Below are 13,431 nucleotides of genomic sequence, written 5' to 3'. Positions count from 1 at the left end.
TGCCTCACGGTGCCAGGGACCCAGGTTCAATTCCATCCTTGGGTCACTGCCTGTGCAGAGTTTGCACGTTCCCTCCATGTCTGTGTGGGTTTCCTCCAATTGCTCCGGTTTCCTCCCACAGTCCAAAATGTGCACGTTATGTGGATTGGTCATGCTAAATTGCCCCTTAGTGTTCAAAGATTAGATGGGGTTACAGGGATAGGTGGGGGTGTAGTCCTAGGAAGGGCGCTCTTTCAGAGGGTCGGTGCAGACTTGATGGACCGAATTGCCTCCTTCTGCACTGTTGGGAATCTATGATTAATAGACCCATAAAACCACTCGGTAGCCGGGGAAGGGGGGCCACCCACTCCTCTGAGATTTCGCCAATCAGCTGAGGTAGATAAAGCATAAATCAGAAAGGATAATCAGCTCCAACAACACAAGAAGCTCGATACCATCCAGAACAAAGCAGCCCACTTGATTGGCACCCCATCCACAAACATACACTCCATCCACCATCGATTAGTATCTACAGTTGATGAGCAGCACGGTAACACAGTTGTTAGCACTGCTGCTTCACAACACCAGGGTCCCAGGTTCGATTCCCGGCTTGGGTCACTGTCTGTGTGGAGTCTGCACGTTCTTCCCGTGTCTGCAAGAGTTTCCTCTGGGTGCTCTGGTTCCCTCCCACAAGTCCCGAAAGACGTGCTGATAGGTAATTTGGACATTCTGAATTCTCCCTCCGTGTACCCGAACAGGCGGCGGAATGTGGCGACTAGGGGCTTTTCACAGTAACTTCATTGTAGCCTACTTGTGACAATAAAGATTATTATTATCAAAAAAGCCTGCATGTTGAAATCCCACTGAAACAAATCTTGAACCAGGGACAGGGATATGACAAAATTAATGGAAGCAAAATGAGTGAGAAATCCCCAAGATATGATGATTTTAATGTCAGCATTTTTTAAGAAAGTAGGTGAGAAGATTGTAGATGTCCTAACAATAAACCTTCCAAGGTTTTCTTAGTTCGAGAATCATTTGTTTAAATTGGAAAACTTTGTATGTTACTAAGCTATTTAGAAACTGTGGTAGTCAGTATTAGAGGTATTACGGCACCCTTTAATGCTGTAAGACCATTAGTGTAGGAGGTACTGTTTTCATTGGTTAAGCCTGTCTGCTGGTTCCGCCCAGTAAGGCGGAGTATAAGAGCCTGTGTCTCCCCAGCAGCTGCCTTCTGTACCTGTGCTGCTGGGGGAAACATCTAGTGTAATAGAGCCTTCAATTGTCTCCAATCTCGCTTCTGGAGTTATTGATCGAGCATCAATTTATCACACTAGATTTTAAAGAATGGAGCTCCGAATCAAGCCGGAGTGTCTGCAACTCAGCCCCCACGTGGCAAACTCAGCGGCAACCTTCAAGCACTGGCTGGCGTGTTTCAATGGATATCTCAGGACGGCCACAATTACACCCTGGAGGACCGGAAAATGCAAGTTCTGCAATCGAGGGTGAGCCCAGAGATCTACACTCTCATCGAGGATGCGGACGATTTTGAGGCCGCAATGAATCTGCTGAAAGGACACTATATTTGTCCTGTAAACCAGGTCTACGCCCGACATCTACTAGCGACGAGGCGACAAATCCCTGGGGAATCGCTGGAGGAGTTCTACCGTGCGCTCCTGGTGTTGGAGAGGGACTGTGACTGCCCGCGAGTTTCGGCCAGCGACCACACAGAATTTTTGATCCGGGACGCATTTATTGCAGGTATGCTGTCCTCCCAAATCTACCAGCGATTGCTGGAGAAAGAGACGCTAGGCCTCAAGGAGTCACGGGCCCTTGCTAGCTCCCTGGATATGGCCTCCCGAAACGCCCACGCTTACGTCCCCGACCGCGCGGCAGTCCCTTGGGCAGCGTGGAACCCCCCCGCGACCGACTCCGATGCATCCCCCATCCCCCCATAAGCTTGTGCTGCGAGACTGCCAGGCAACCCCGGGGGGCCACGCTGCTATTTTTGATGGCAAGCCAAGCACCCCCGACAGCGCTGTCCGGCCCGCAAAGGGTGCGGCAAAAAGGGCCACTTTGTGGCGGTATGCCAGGCCCGGACAGTCGCTGCGGTCTTCGGAGGCGAATCGGGACCGCCACCATAACCCTCTCCACGGGCCACATACGGCCAGCGGGCACCGCCATCTTCCTCCTTCAGGGCCACGTGTGGCCTCCGGGCGCCGCCACCTTGTCTCTCGGACACCACGTGTGATGGATGGGCGCCGCCAGCTTGTGCACCCCCAGCCATGTGCGACCATTGGCCGCCGCCATCTTGGCTGGACTCTCAGGACCCCAACTCGGATGACCACACACCGCCCGAGGAGAACATCCAACTTCTGCCATGACAAGCCTCGGTGACCCTGGACCAGTCTTGGCCTCGAACACTCTCGACTGCAACGAAGACCGTGCTAATCAATGGGCATGAAACATCCTGTCTGATCGACTCTGGGAGCACGGAGAGCTTCAGACACCCTAACACGGTACGGCGCTGTTCTCTCCCCGTTCACCCAGTTAACCAAAACATCTCCCTGGCCTCCGGGTCTCATTCAGTGGAGATCAAGGGGTTCTGCATGGCGAACCTCACGGTCCAAGGAAGGGAGTTTAAAAATGACCGGCTCTACGTCTTTCCCCACCTCTGCGCTGCCACACTCCTAGGGTTAGATTTTGAATGCAACCTCCAAAGCTTAACCTTTAAATTCGGCGGCCCTATTACCCCCCTCACTGTCTGCAGCCGCGCGACCCTCAAGGTCGATCCGCCTTCCCTGTTTGCGAACCTCACCCCGGATTGCAAACCCGTCGCCACCAGGGGCAAACGGTACAGTGCCCAGGACCGGACCGGTCCAGTGATTACTGAGGGAAGGTGTCATTGAGGCTAGCAACAGTCCCTGGAGAACTCAAATAGTGGTTGTAAAGACCGGGGGGAAACATAGGATGGTCATTGATTATAGCCAGATCATCAACCGGTATACGCAGCTTGACACGTACCCTCTCCCCCGCATATCCGATCTGGTCAACAGGATCGCACAATACAAGGTATTTTCCATGGTGGATCTAAAGTCCGCCTACCACCAGATCCCCATCCGCCCTAGCGATCACAAATGCACTGCTTTCGAAGCAGATGGCAGCTCTACCACTTCCTAAGGGTTCCCTTCGGTGTCACTAATGGAGTCTCAGTCTTCCAACGAGAGATGGTCCGAATGGTTGACTGGTACAGTTTGCGGGCCATGTTTCCGTAACTCGACAATGTCACCATCTGCGGCCATGACCAGCAGGACCACGACACCAACCTTCGAAAATTCCTCCATACAGCAAAAATCCTTAATCTCACATCTAACAAGGATAAATGCGTGTTCAGCACCGACCGTCAAGCCATCATCGGCTACGTAGTGCATGATGGAGTTATAGGCCCAGACCCTGAACGCACGTGTCCCCTCATGGACTTCCCCCTCCCTCACTGCTCCAAGGCCCTGAAACGCTGCCTGGGATTTTTCTCTTATTATGCCCAGTGGGTCCCCAACTATGCGGACAAGGCCCGCCCACTAATCCAATCCACGGTTTTCCCCCTATCGACAGAGGGCCGCCAGGCGTTCAGCCGCATCAAAGCGGACATTGCAAAGGCCACGATGCACGCCATCGACGAGTCCCTCCCCTTCCAAGTCGAGCGCAACGCGTCCGACGTAGCTCTGGCGGCCACCCTCAACCAAGGGGCTGTTTAGCACAGGGCTAAATCGCTGGCTTTGAAAGTAGACCAAGGCAGGCCAACAGCACGGTTCAATTCCCGTAACAGCCTCCCTGAATAGGCGCCGGAATGTGGCGACTAGGGGCTTTTCACAGTAACTTCATTTGAAGCCTACTTGTGACAATAAGCGATTTTCATTTCATTTCAAGTGGGCAGATCCATGGCCTTCTTCTCACGCACCCTCCACGCTTCAGAAATCCGCTATTCCGCAGTTGAAAAGGAGGCCCAGGCCATAGTAGAAGCTGTGCGGCATTGGAGGCATTACCTGGCCGGCAGGAGATACACTCTCCTCACTGACCAACGGTCGGTGGCCTTCATGTTCGATAATGCACAGCGGGGCAAGATAAAGAACGACAAGATCTTGCGGTGGAGGATTGAACTCTCCACCTACAACTATGAGATCTTATATCGTCCCGGGAAGCTAAACGAGCCTCCTGATGCCCTATCCCGCGGCACATGTGCCAATGCACAAGTGGACCGCCTCCAAGCCCTCCACGAGGACCTCTGCCACCTGGGAGTCACTCGATTCTTCCATTTCATTAAAACCCGCAACCTGCCCTACTCCATCGAGGAGGTCAGGGCCGCCACCAGGAACTACCAAATCGGCACGGAGTGCAAGCCGCACTTCTACAGGCCAGAGAAAACGCACCTGATAAATGCTTCCCGTCCCTTTGAACGCCTCAGTATGGACTTCAAAGTGCCCCTCCCCTCCAGCGACCGCAACTCGTACTTCCTGAACGTGATTCACGAGTACTCCCGGTTCCCATTCGCAATTCCCTGCCCCGACATGACCGCAGCCACCGTCATAAAAGCCCTCCACAGTATCTTTACACTGTTCAGTTTCCCCACCTCCATACACAGTGATAGGGGGTCCTCCTTTATGAGCGACGAACTGCGTCAATTCCTGCTCAGCAAGGGCATTGCCTCGAGCAGGACGACCAGTTACAACCCCTGGGGAAACGGACAGGTAGAGAGGGAGAATGGAACGGTATGGAAGACCGTTCTACTGGCCCAACGGTCCAGGAATCTCCCAGTCTCCACTGGCAGGAGGTCCTCCCGGATGCCCTCCACTCAATCCGGTCACTGCTGTGTACCACGGCCAACCAAACACCTCACAAACGTCTCCTTGTCTTCCCTAGGAAGTCCTCCTCTGGACCTCGTTCCCAACCTGGCTGGCAGCTCCTGGACCCATCCTGCTCCGCAAACACGTGCGGGCGCACAAGTCGGACCCATTGGTCGAGAGGGTCCATCTCATCCACGCTAACCCTCAGTACGCCTACGTGCCGTACTCCGACGGCCGACAGGATACGGGACCTGGCGCCCGCTGGATCCCCACACACACCCCCACCACCAATCCCACCCTCCCTCCCACCGGCGCACCCCATAGCCGCCCCCTTCCCAGGTGGATCGGTCCTCCCACCGGTCCCGTCTAGGGATGATGAAGCTGCCGCAGAAGCCGAAGCCACGCTCCCGGAGCCACAGATGCCCGAGCCAGGGCCTGCATCACCACCGAAGTTACGATGATCGCAGAGGACGACCAGGGCCCCCGATCGACTAATTGCTTCATTCTGAACTGCAAATAAATTTTGTAAATAGTTGCGATGTAACGAGGCAAAATCACTGTACTGATGTATACCGGGTACCTCCATAACCTTAACCTCTACCACCACCCCCGCCGGACTCTTTTTTTAACAGGGGGTGAATGTGGTAGTCAGTATTAAAGGTATTATGGTATCCTGTAATGCTGTAAGACCATTGATGTAGGAGGTACTGTTTTCATTGGTTAAGCCTGCCTGCTGGTTCCGCCCAGTAAGGAGGAGTATAAGAGCCCGTGTCTCCTCAGCAGCTGCCTTCTGTACCTGCGCTGCTGGGGGAAACATCTAGTGTAATAAAGCCTTCAATTGTCTCCAATCTCGCTTCTGGAGTTATTGACCGAGCATCAGAAACTATGCATTACTAAGCTGTTCAGAAACTGTGTTACTAAGCTATTTAGAAACTATGTATTACTAAGCTGTTTAGAAACTATGTGTGTTACTGGGCTGTTTCGAAACGGTGTGTGTTACTGAGCTGTTTCGAAACTGTGTTACTGAGCTGTTTAGAAACTGTGTATGTTACTGAGCTGTTTAGAAATTGTGTGTTACAGAGCTGTTTAGAAACTGTGTGTTACTGAGCTGCTTGGAAATTGTGTGTGTTACTGAGCTGTTTAGAAACTGTGTGTTACTGAGCTATTTAGAAATTGTGTGTTACAGAGCTGTTTAGAAACTGTGTGTTACAGAGCTGTTTAGAAACTGTGTGTTACTGAGCTGCTTGGAAATTGTGTTACTAAGCTGCCTTAGAAACTGTGTGTTACTGAGCTATTTAGAAACTGTGTTACTGAGCTGTTTAGAAACTGTGTTACTGAGCTGTTTAGCAACTGTGTGTTACTGAGCTGTTTAGAAACTGTGTTACTAAGCTGCCTTAGAAACTATTATTGAGCTGTTTAGAAATTCTGAAGGAGTGAAACCAGAGAATTACAGAGCAGGAGCGGGATTTTTCAGCTGTTCCTGCCAGCCGGATCTTCCGGTCCCATGGACGCCAAGCCCCTGCATCGGCTTCCCCGACAGTGGAGGGTGTGAACAACAGGAAATCCCATTCGAAATGAAATGAAATGAAATGAAAATCGCTTATTGTCACAAGTAGGCTTCAAATGGGCAGCACGGTAGCATTGTGGAGTTACTGGGTTATGGGGATAGGGTGGAGGTGTTGACCTTGGGTAGGGTGCTCTTTCCAAGAGCTGGTGCAGACTCGATGGGCCGAATGGCCTCTTTCTGCACTGTAAATTCTATGATAAAAATGAAGTTACTGTGAAAAGCCCCTAGTCGCCAACATTCCGGTGCCTGTTTGGGGAGGCTGGTACGGGAATCGAACCATGCTGCTGGCCTTCCTTGATCTGCTTTAAAAGCCAGCGATTTAGCCCTGTGCTAAACCAGCCCATAGAATCCCTATGGTGCAGGCGGCCAGTTAGCTCATCGAATCTGCCCCAACCCTCTGAAAGAGCATCCTCCCTCGGCCCACCCCTCTGCCCTAACTCCATAACCCCGTAACCCCAGTTAACCTGCATATCTTTGGACTGTGGGAGGAAACCGGAGCACCCGGATGAAACCCACGCAGACACGGGGAGAATGTACAAACGTCACAGTCACCCAAGGCTGTAATTGAACCAGGGTCCCTAGCGCTGTCAGGCAACAGTGCTAACCATTGTGCCACCGTTCCGCCCAGAAGGTCCCACTGCTGGCCAATGATGGGCTGCCTCTGCTACCACAAAACATGCCGCAGGGTGTGGGCGGAAAATTCGTCCAAATTAAACTCATATCTATTATCAGGAAGTTACTCAAACTGTATAATTAAGGATAGGGTGGCTGGATACCTTGAAAATTTTAGGCTGGTCAGAGAGAGCCAGCATCGATTTACAAAGGGCAGTGCATCCTTGATAACCCGGGTGACTTTTTTTTCAGAAGTTGCTAAAGCAGTGGGCAAGGCAATGAAGTGTAAAAATTGAAATAATTTAGCATTAAGACTGATAGTAACAGCATCAACAGCTTTGAAGTGGACAAATGTAGTTATGAGAGCTCTTTCTCGGCATGATATGAAATTTAGCCAATACTATAGGCATGATGGGACCCTTGGCCAAGGAGAGTTCCAGAGGCAGCTAGCCCTGCAGTTATAACAGCAACAGCTTTCAAAGGCAATCATTACTGAGCAAGATAAGGAGTAGATAAGGAGGAACTGAGCGATGAGATATTGAGAATGTCTGATGATAGTACAGTATGGTTAGTTTATTATGTAATTGATGAGAAACATCATAATGAAAAGGAGCAAAGTAAGAATGATAAATATGTGCTACAAAGCCTGTATCATGGAGGGAGGAATCATTGCAAGCTCTGTTTCACTCATTCTAACATGTGCTTGTAAAATAAACTCATTTTAATCAACAGTTCACTGATTCAGACAGATTTCTCTCATCACACCCATGGCAGGTTTAGTTGTAGGCGGGAGCAGAGAATCGAGCAGAAACCCACTAACATAAAATCTTCTTGTAATTCTCCCAATGGCAGTTTAATGGTGGATCGCTCTTCCGCTGGGAGGGGGCATGAATTCTGTTTGCATTCATTTGCATCTTTTGCTCCTTAAAACAGTGTTGGTTCGTTTGTGTATCGGAACACCCAACACGACACTACCCGCCATAATGCTGCTGTTCTCCTGATGCACTGTTCACTACTCTGCCGGGACAGACTGGTTCCTGCCCTCCGTCTCCATGCCGAGCTGGTCTTCATAGAATTTACAGTGCAGAAGGAGGCCATTCGGCCCATCGAGTCTGCACCGGCTCTTGGAAAGAGCACCCTACTCAAGGTCAACACCTCCACCCTATCCCCATAACCCAGTAACTCCACCCAACACTAAGGGCAATTTTGGACACTAAGGGCAATTTATCATGGCCAATCCACCTAACCTGCACATCTTTGGACTGTGGAAGGAAACCGGAGCACCCGGAGGAAACCCACGCACACACGGGGAGGATGTGCAGACTCCGCACAGTGACCCAAGCCGGAATCGAACCTGGGACCCTGGAGCTGTGAAGCAATTGTGCTATCCACAATGCTACCATGCTGTCCATCATGGACAGCACCAAGCTGCTGGACCCATGGACACTCCTGTGTCACTGAGTCAGATCTGTACAGTACCTGGGGTTGGGGAGTACAAGGGTCTTCTGCCCCACTGGTGCCACTCACCAGTGTCTATCTAGCCAACACTGTACTGAGGGATCCATGCAGCCATCGCAATAAAGATCTGAAGAGTGCGAGGTGAGGAAGGGTAGGATGGGTTAGGCAGACAAAGCCAAGGGTGTGTAAGGTGAGGGCTCACGATGGCAAGCAGAGGGGCAAGGAGGTACATGAGGATGATTAACGATGGAAGGCAGGGGGATAACTGAGGGGAGGGAAGCTGGACCCCGACAAGGCTGCAGGAAAATCTCACAATGATGCACCTTGATAGTCTTGGCCGTCGGCCAATGGTCAGTTTTGAATTACCAGGCCTTGTCAATGGATCGTGCTGATTGGTCAGGTTTTTCTCTGAAATGTTCCTTCCTCTGCGAGACTATGGTTTTCAACACCATAATCCGAGCCAAGTTCATATCAAAACTCCAAATCCTAGGACTTGGCTCCTCATTCTGCAACTGGATCTTCGACTTTCTGAACTACAGACCAAAATCAGTAAGAATAAACAACAACATCTCCTCCACAATAGTCCTCAATATCGGGGCCCCGAAAGGCTGCGTACTTAGACCCGTACTATACTGCCTGTACACACATGACCGCGTGGCAAAACTTGGTTCCAACTCCATCTATAAGTTTGCTGACGATCCGACCATAGTGGGCCAGATCTCGAATAATGATGAGTCAGAATACAGAAGGGAGATAGAGAACCTAGTGGAGTGGTGCAGCGACACCAATCTATCCCTCAATGCCAGCAAATCTAAAGAGCTGGTCAGTGACTTCAGCATCAAAGTACTGTACACACCCCTGTCAGCATCAACGGGGCCGAGGTGGAGATGGTTAGCAGTTTCAAATTCCTAGGGGTACACATGTCCAAAAATCTGTCCTGGTCCACCCACATCAACGTTACCACCAAGAAAGCACAACAGCGCTTATACTTCCTCAGGAATTAATAAAATTTGGCATATCCATAGAACATATAGTGCAGAAGGAGGCCATTCGGCCCATCGAGTCTGCATCGACCAGCTTAAGCCCTCCGTTCCACTCTATCCTCGTAACCCAATAACCCCTCCTAACATTTTTGGTCACTAAGGGCAATTTATCATGGCCAATCCACCTAACCTGCACATCTTTGGACTGTGGGAGGAAAGCGGAGCACCCGGAGGAAACCCACGCACACACAGGGAGGATGTGCAGACTACGCACAGACAGTGACCCAAGCCGGAATCGAACCTGGGACCCTGGCGCTGTGAAGCAATTGTGGCTATCCACAATGCTACCATGCTGCCCTAGAAACTTTGTTTCTGTTATAAATAAAGTTATTATGTTGAATTTACAAACCTAGTGGCTATAACTGATTGAGCAGTCAAAGCCCAAAGATTAAATTCAAATGAATTATTGATTAATTTACTTGTGTTGTGACTCCGGGGTCTGTGGGGCTAGAATCGACTGCGCATTAGCCCAGGGTGTTGTAACAACAGCAAATGTGAAGGTGTGAACCAAGATCCTGTCACTCCATGCTATAGTATTTTATGAAAAGTAGCCACAGTCCCAGATGACGCTCTTTGAGGGGGAGAGCTGACCCAGGCAAGGGGCAAAGTTGAGCCTTCATGAATAACCTCAGCTGGTATGGGAATTGAACCCATGCTTTTGGCCTCGCTCTGCATCATGAACCAACTGTCCAGCTAACTGAGCTGAACCTGAATTGTGAGAAATCAATCCTATAATACAACAATACAACAGCTCTGTGACATTAGCCCACCCAGTGGATTTGACCAGAATGAATAGGCCAGGCTGTGACCACTTTTATTTTTAAATGGGTTTTGGATGTGCTCCCGTAATTGGCCATTCCTAGTTTCATACGGATATTTCGAGTAAATCACATAGCCCGGGACTGGAGTGAAATGCAGATCAACCTGCTTTGATCCCGATTGACACCGAAAGCTTCAAAAAGAAATTCAAACTTCTAGTTGCTAGCTAAAACGATGAAATGACAATTTAATAAGGACACAGGGATTCCACACTGAGTAAAATAAAACACCATTTTACACAAATGATATATATACAATCCAGTAGAACCCTATTGGGTTCCTCTCTCCTGTCAGGACCTTACTGGCCGACCTTATATACATGGGTTAATTGAGATATCCCGCCACCAGCAGGGGAGCTCGTACTCCGACAGCAGCATGGGGAAGACACACAGTCCCATCCCGTAGGTTCCGTGCTGGATATTACAGATAATATGTCACATTTTAAGATTTTTCCGGTAACAAACAGACTAAAAGCATTTTTGACTAAACATTATTTTTGTAGGTAAAGGGGGCGGGATTCTCCGACCCCACGCGGGGTCGGAGAATTGCCGTGGGGGGGGCCACGAATCCTGCGATGCCGCTCCGATGCCTCTCCGCCGGTCCTCCGGTGACTGGAGAATCAGCGGCAATGGCAGCCGCGCGGTCGCCACGGCGCCGGTCTGGGGCTGCTCAACACAGCCCCCTCCCCCCCCCCGCCGCCGATTCTCCGCGCTCGACGGGCCGAGTGCCCGCCGAGTTCAGCCGAGCCCCACCGGCGTTGTTCGCGTGTGGTCATACCTGGCGGGACCTCGGCATTCAGGCTGCGGGAGCCGTCCTTGTGTGGGGTAGGGGGGGATCCGACTCCGGGGGGCCTCCACGGTGGCCTGCCCGCGATCGGGGCCTACCGATCGGTGGGCGGTCTAATCCCGGGTGGGGGAAGGGGGCTATGTTCTTCCACGTCAGGCCCCTTAGGGCTCCGCCATGTTGCCCAGAGGCCGGCGCGGAGAAGGCAACCCACGCACATGCGCGGACCCAAGTGTCTCCAAGCAGAGACATCTTAAGCATAAGGGGGCAACAGTGTACCAGCCATAGCACTGGATCTGGCCTAGTCCAGCACCCTTTGTCATATGGGAGTCAATACCCCCAGGACACCCTGCACAATCCAAAACCTACCACCCAGGGCATTGCACCACCCCCATTAATGCTAAAGAAAATCACGTCAGCCTCAGTTGGGGAGACCTCACCACTGAACAGAGGAAGAATCATCAATACACCAAATATAAGGCCACTTGGAGGAGGGTGCTTAAGTCCCCCATAAAACCTACCCCCACATGACAGAAGGGCTCCAACAACATAGAGGCACAGCATGCAGAAAATCTGAACAAGGATTAACCACCCCCACCCCGGTGTTTGCTCCTGTTCATTTCCCCCTACTCTAATAACTCTAAAACAAACCAACCCCAAGGAAGAATCAGGAGGATTCTCCAGGATGCATGATCTGCCTGGGCCTTTGAAGGAGATGCGCATGGATTCTCAAAATTCAGAGCGGCAAAAAAAGCAAAATAAGAACCCGATACAATTAACTCTAACTGGGGGGTTATCCTCAATCCAATGGGGTCTTAACTAATCCTACCACCCATCACCCACCATGGCTCTACTCATCTTCAAGTATAGAGGGGTCTAAAATGCACTCCCTTCTCATAACTACAAGGATTGCAGCAGAAATAAAAACAGGAGCAAGACTGCGCAAACCACATATCACTTTACCGACTCAATGTAGATTTTGCTAAAACAGGATTACAGACGACCCTCACTCCTGTGCTCACACCTTGCCCACCCTTGCCAGGACAAAAGACAACAACAAGAAATCAACAGCACAATCACAAGGGAACAAAGTCCCAGATTATTGAAACTGCAGGATAATAGCACCATCTATGTCACTTGGAAAGACCAAAGTCATGACAGGATTGTTGAACAACCCCCAGAATCTCTCAAAAATTCCATCAAATGAAGGGCCTTCATCTCCGCCATGCCATCTCCCCGACCCCCAGGCAACATGGAATCTAGGCCTCAGCCGGGGGGAGGGAGGGGTGGGAATAACTCGACACGATCAGCCACCTCCAACCCCTCACAAAGACCATTGAGAACAGGGCAATACAAGACCAGTGGTCGGGGCCAAATTCAACCGCAGACATCATAGGCTGGATACAATGTTCTCCGTCGAACCTGATGCGCACAGCCTCCAAATCAAGATTGCTAAAGTATAGCAGCCAATGTCCAAACCCTATCGGTAACTTGCTTCCCACTCCTCGCAAGAGACCAGACCCACAAACACTTCTTGTCTGGCCCCCACCTCTTGAGTCAGTCAGGATAGACGACACACTGTACAGCAGGGTTTCTACAAACCGAAGGCCGGCTCCCACAAGGGAAATTGCTCTATCAAATACCAGGATTCCCTATAGCGCTTCCACCATTCTCCTAAATATACTTTGCAGTTCATCAAAGTGAGCACCAAAAGACCTGCGCCATGGAGCCAAGATCACCACCCAAAACATCCTTCACAAAAGCAGCCGTCATCCAGATGCTGACAGCACTGGTGAGGCATGGGCCCACTTACCAGTAAAACCGCCACTAAAAGCTGGGCGCCAACCCAGACATCTCCGACAGCTTCAATCAAATGAGGATTCTCTCTGATTCAACTTGGCTCCTCATCACCAAACTCTGGCCAGGATCATCCAGTGACATAGTGAACATATATATCCCCAAAAAAGATAATTATAGAATGCGCATTCGGATAAAATAGAGGATTAAAAGACGAGTGGCGCCAGAGCTTGCGAAAAGGGAGCCGCTCCCACGCTCACATCATGTGACCCCCAAGCTCTCTTTTATCTTAGAAGTAAATGGAAAGTTTAAAACTTAACTGTTTGCAGCCCAACATTCTCACCACCTTTCCTAGTGTTTTGGAGACTAAGTTTGACCATTATAAACACAGAGGTGGTTGCCATTGTCTTCAAGTGTGAACACCTTGAGTAGTAAGGGCGTGGAATGCCCTGCCTGCAACAGTAGCGGACTCGCCAACAGTAAGGGCATTCAAATGGTCATTGGATAGACATATGGACGATAAGGGAATAGT

At 50.6% G+C, this 13,431-nt stretch overlaps 1 long non-coding RNA gene across 1 annotated transcript in view; it reads right to left on the bottom strand.

Annotated features, from left to right (window-relative positions):
- LOC140426740 (uncharacterized) overlaps positions 1 to 13,111 on the bottom strand; it is a 71,627-nt gene extending 58,516 nt beyond the window's left edge. Inside the window, exon 1 of the long non-coding RNA XR_011948288.1 lies at positions 12,916 to 13,111. This is a non-coding gene — a long non-coding RNA (uncharacterized lncRNA). The remainder of the gene's footprint in view (positions 1 to 12,915) is intronic.
- Between the last annotated feature and the right edge of the window lie 320 nt (positions 13,112 to 13,431).

Source organism: Scyliorhinus torazame, chromosome 7 (genome assembly GCF_047496885.1).
Source record: "Scyliorhinus torazame isolate Kashiwa2021f chromosome 7, sScyTor2.1, whole genome shotgun sequence".
In the NCBI taxonomy this organism is placed as follows: Eukaryota; Metazoa; Chordata; class Chondrichthyes; order Carcharhiniformes; family Scyliorhinidae; genus Scyliorhinus; species Scyliorhinus torazame.
The sequence above is the reverse complement of the archived record's forward strand: the minus strand, read 5'-3'. Positions and strand labels throughout refer to the sequence as shown.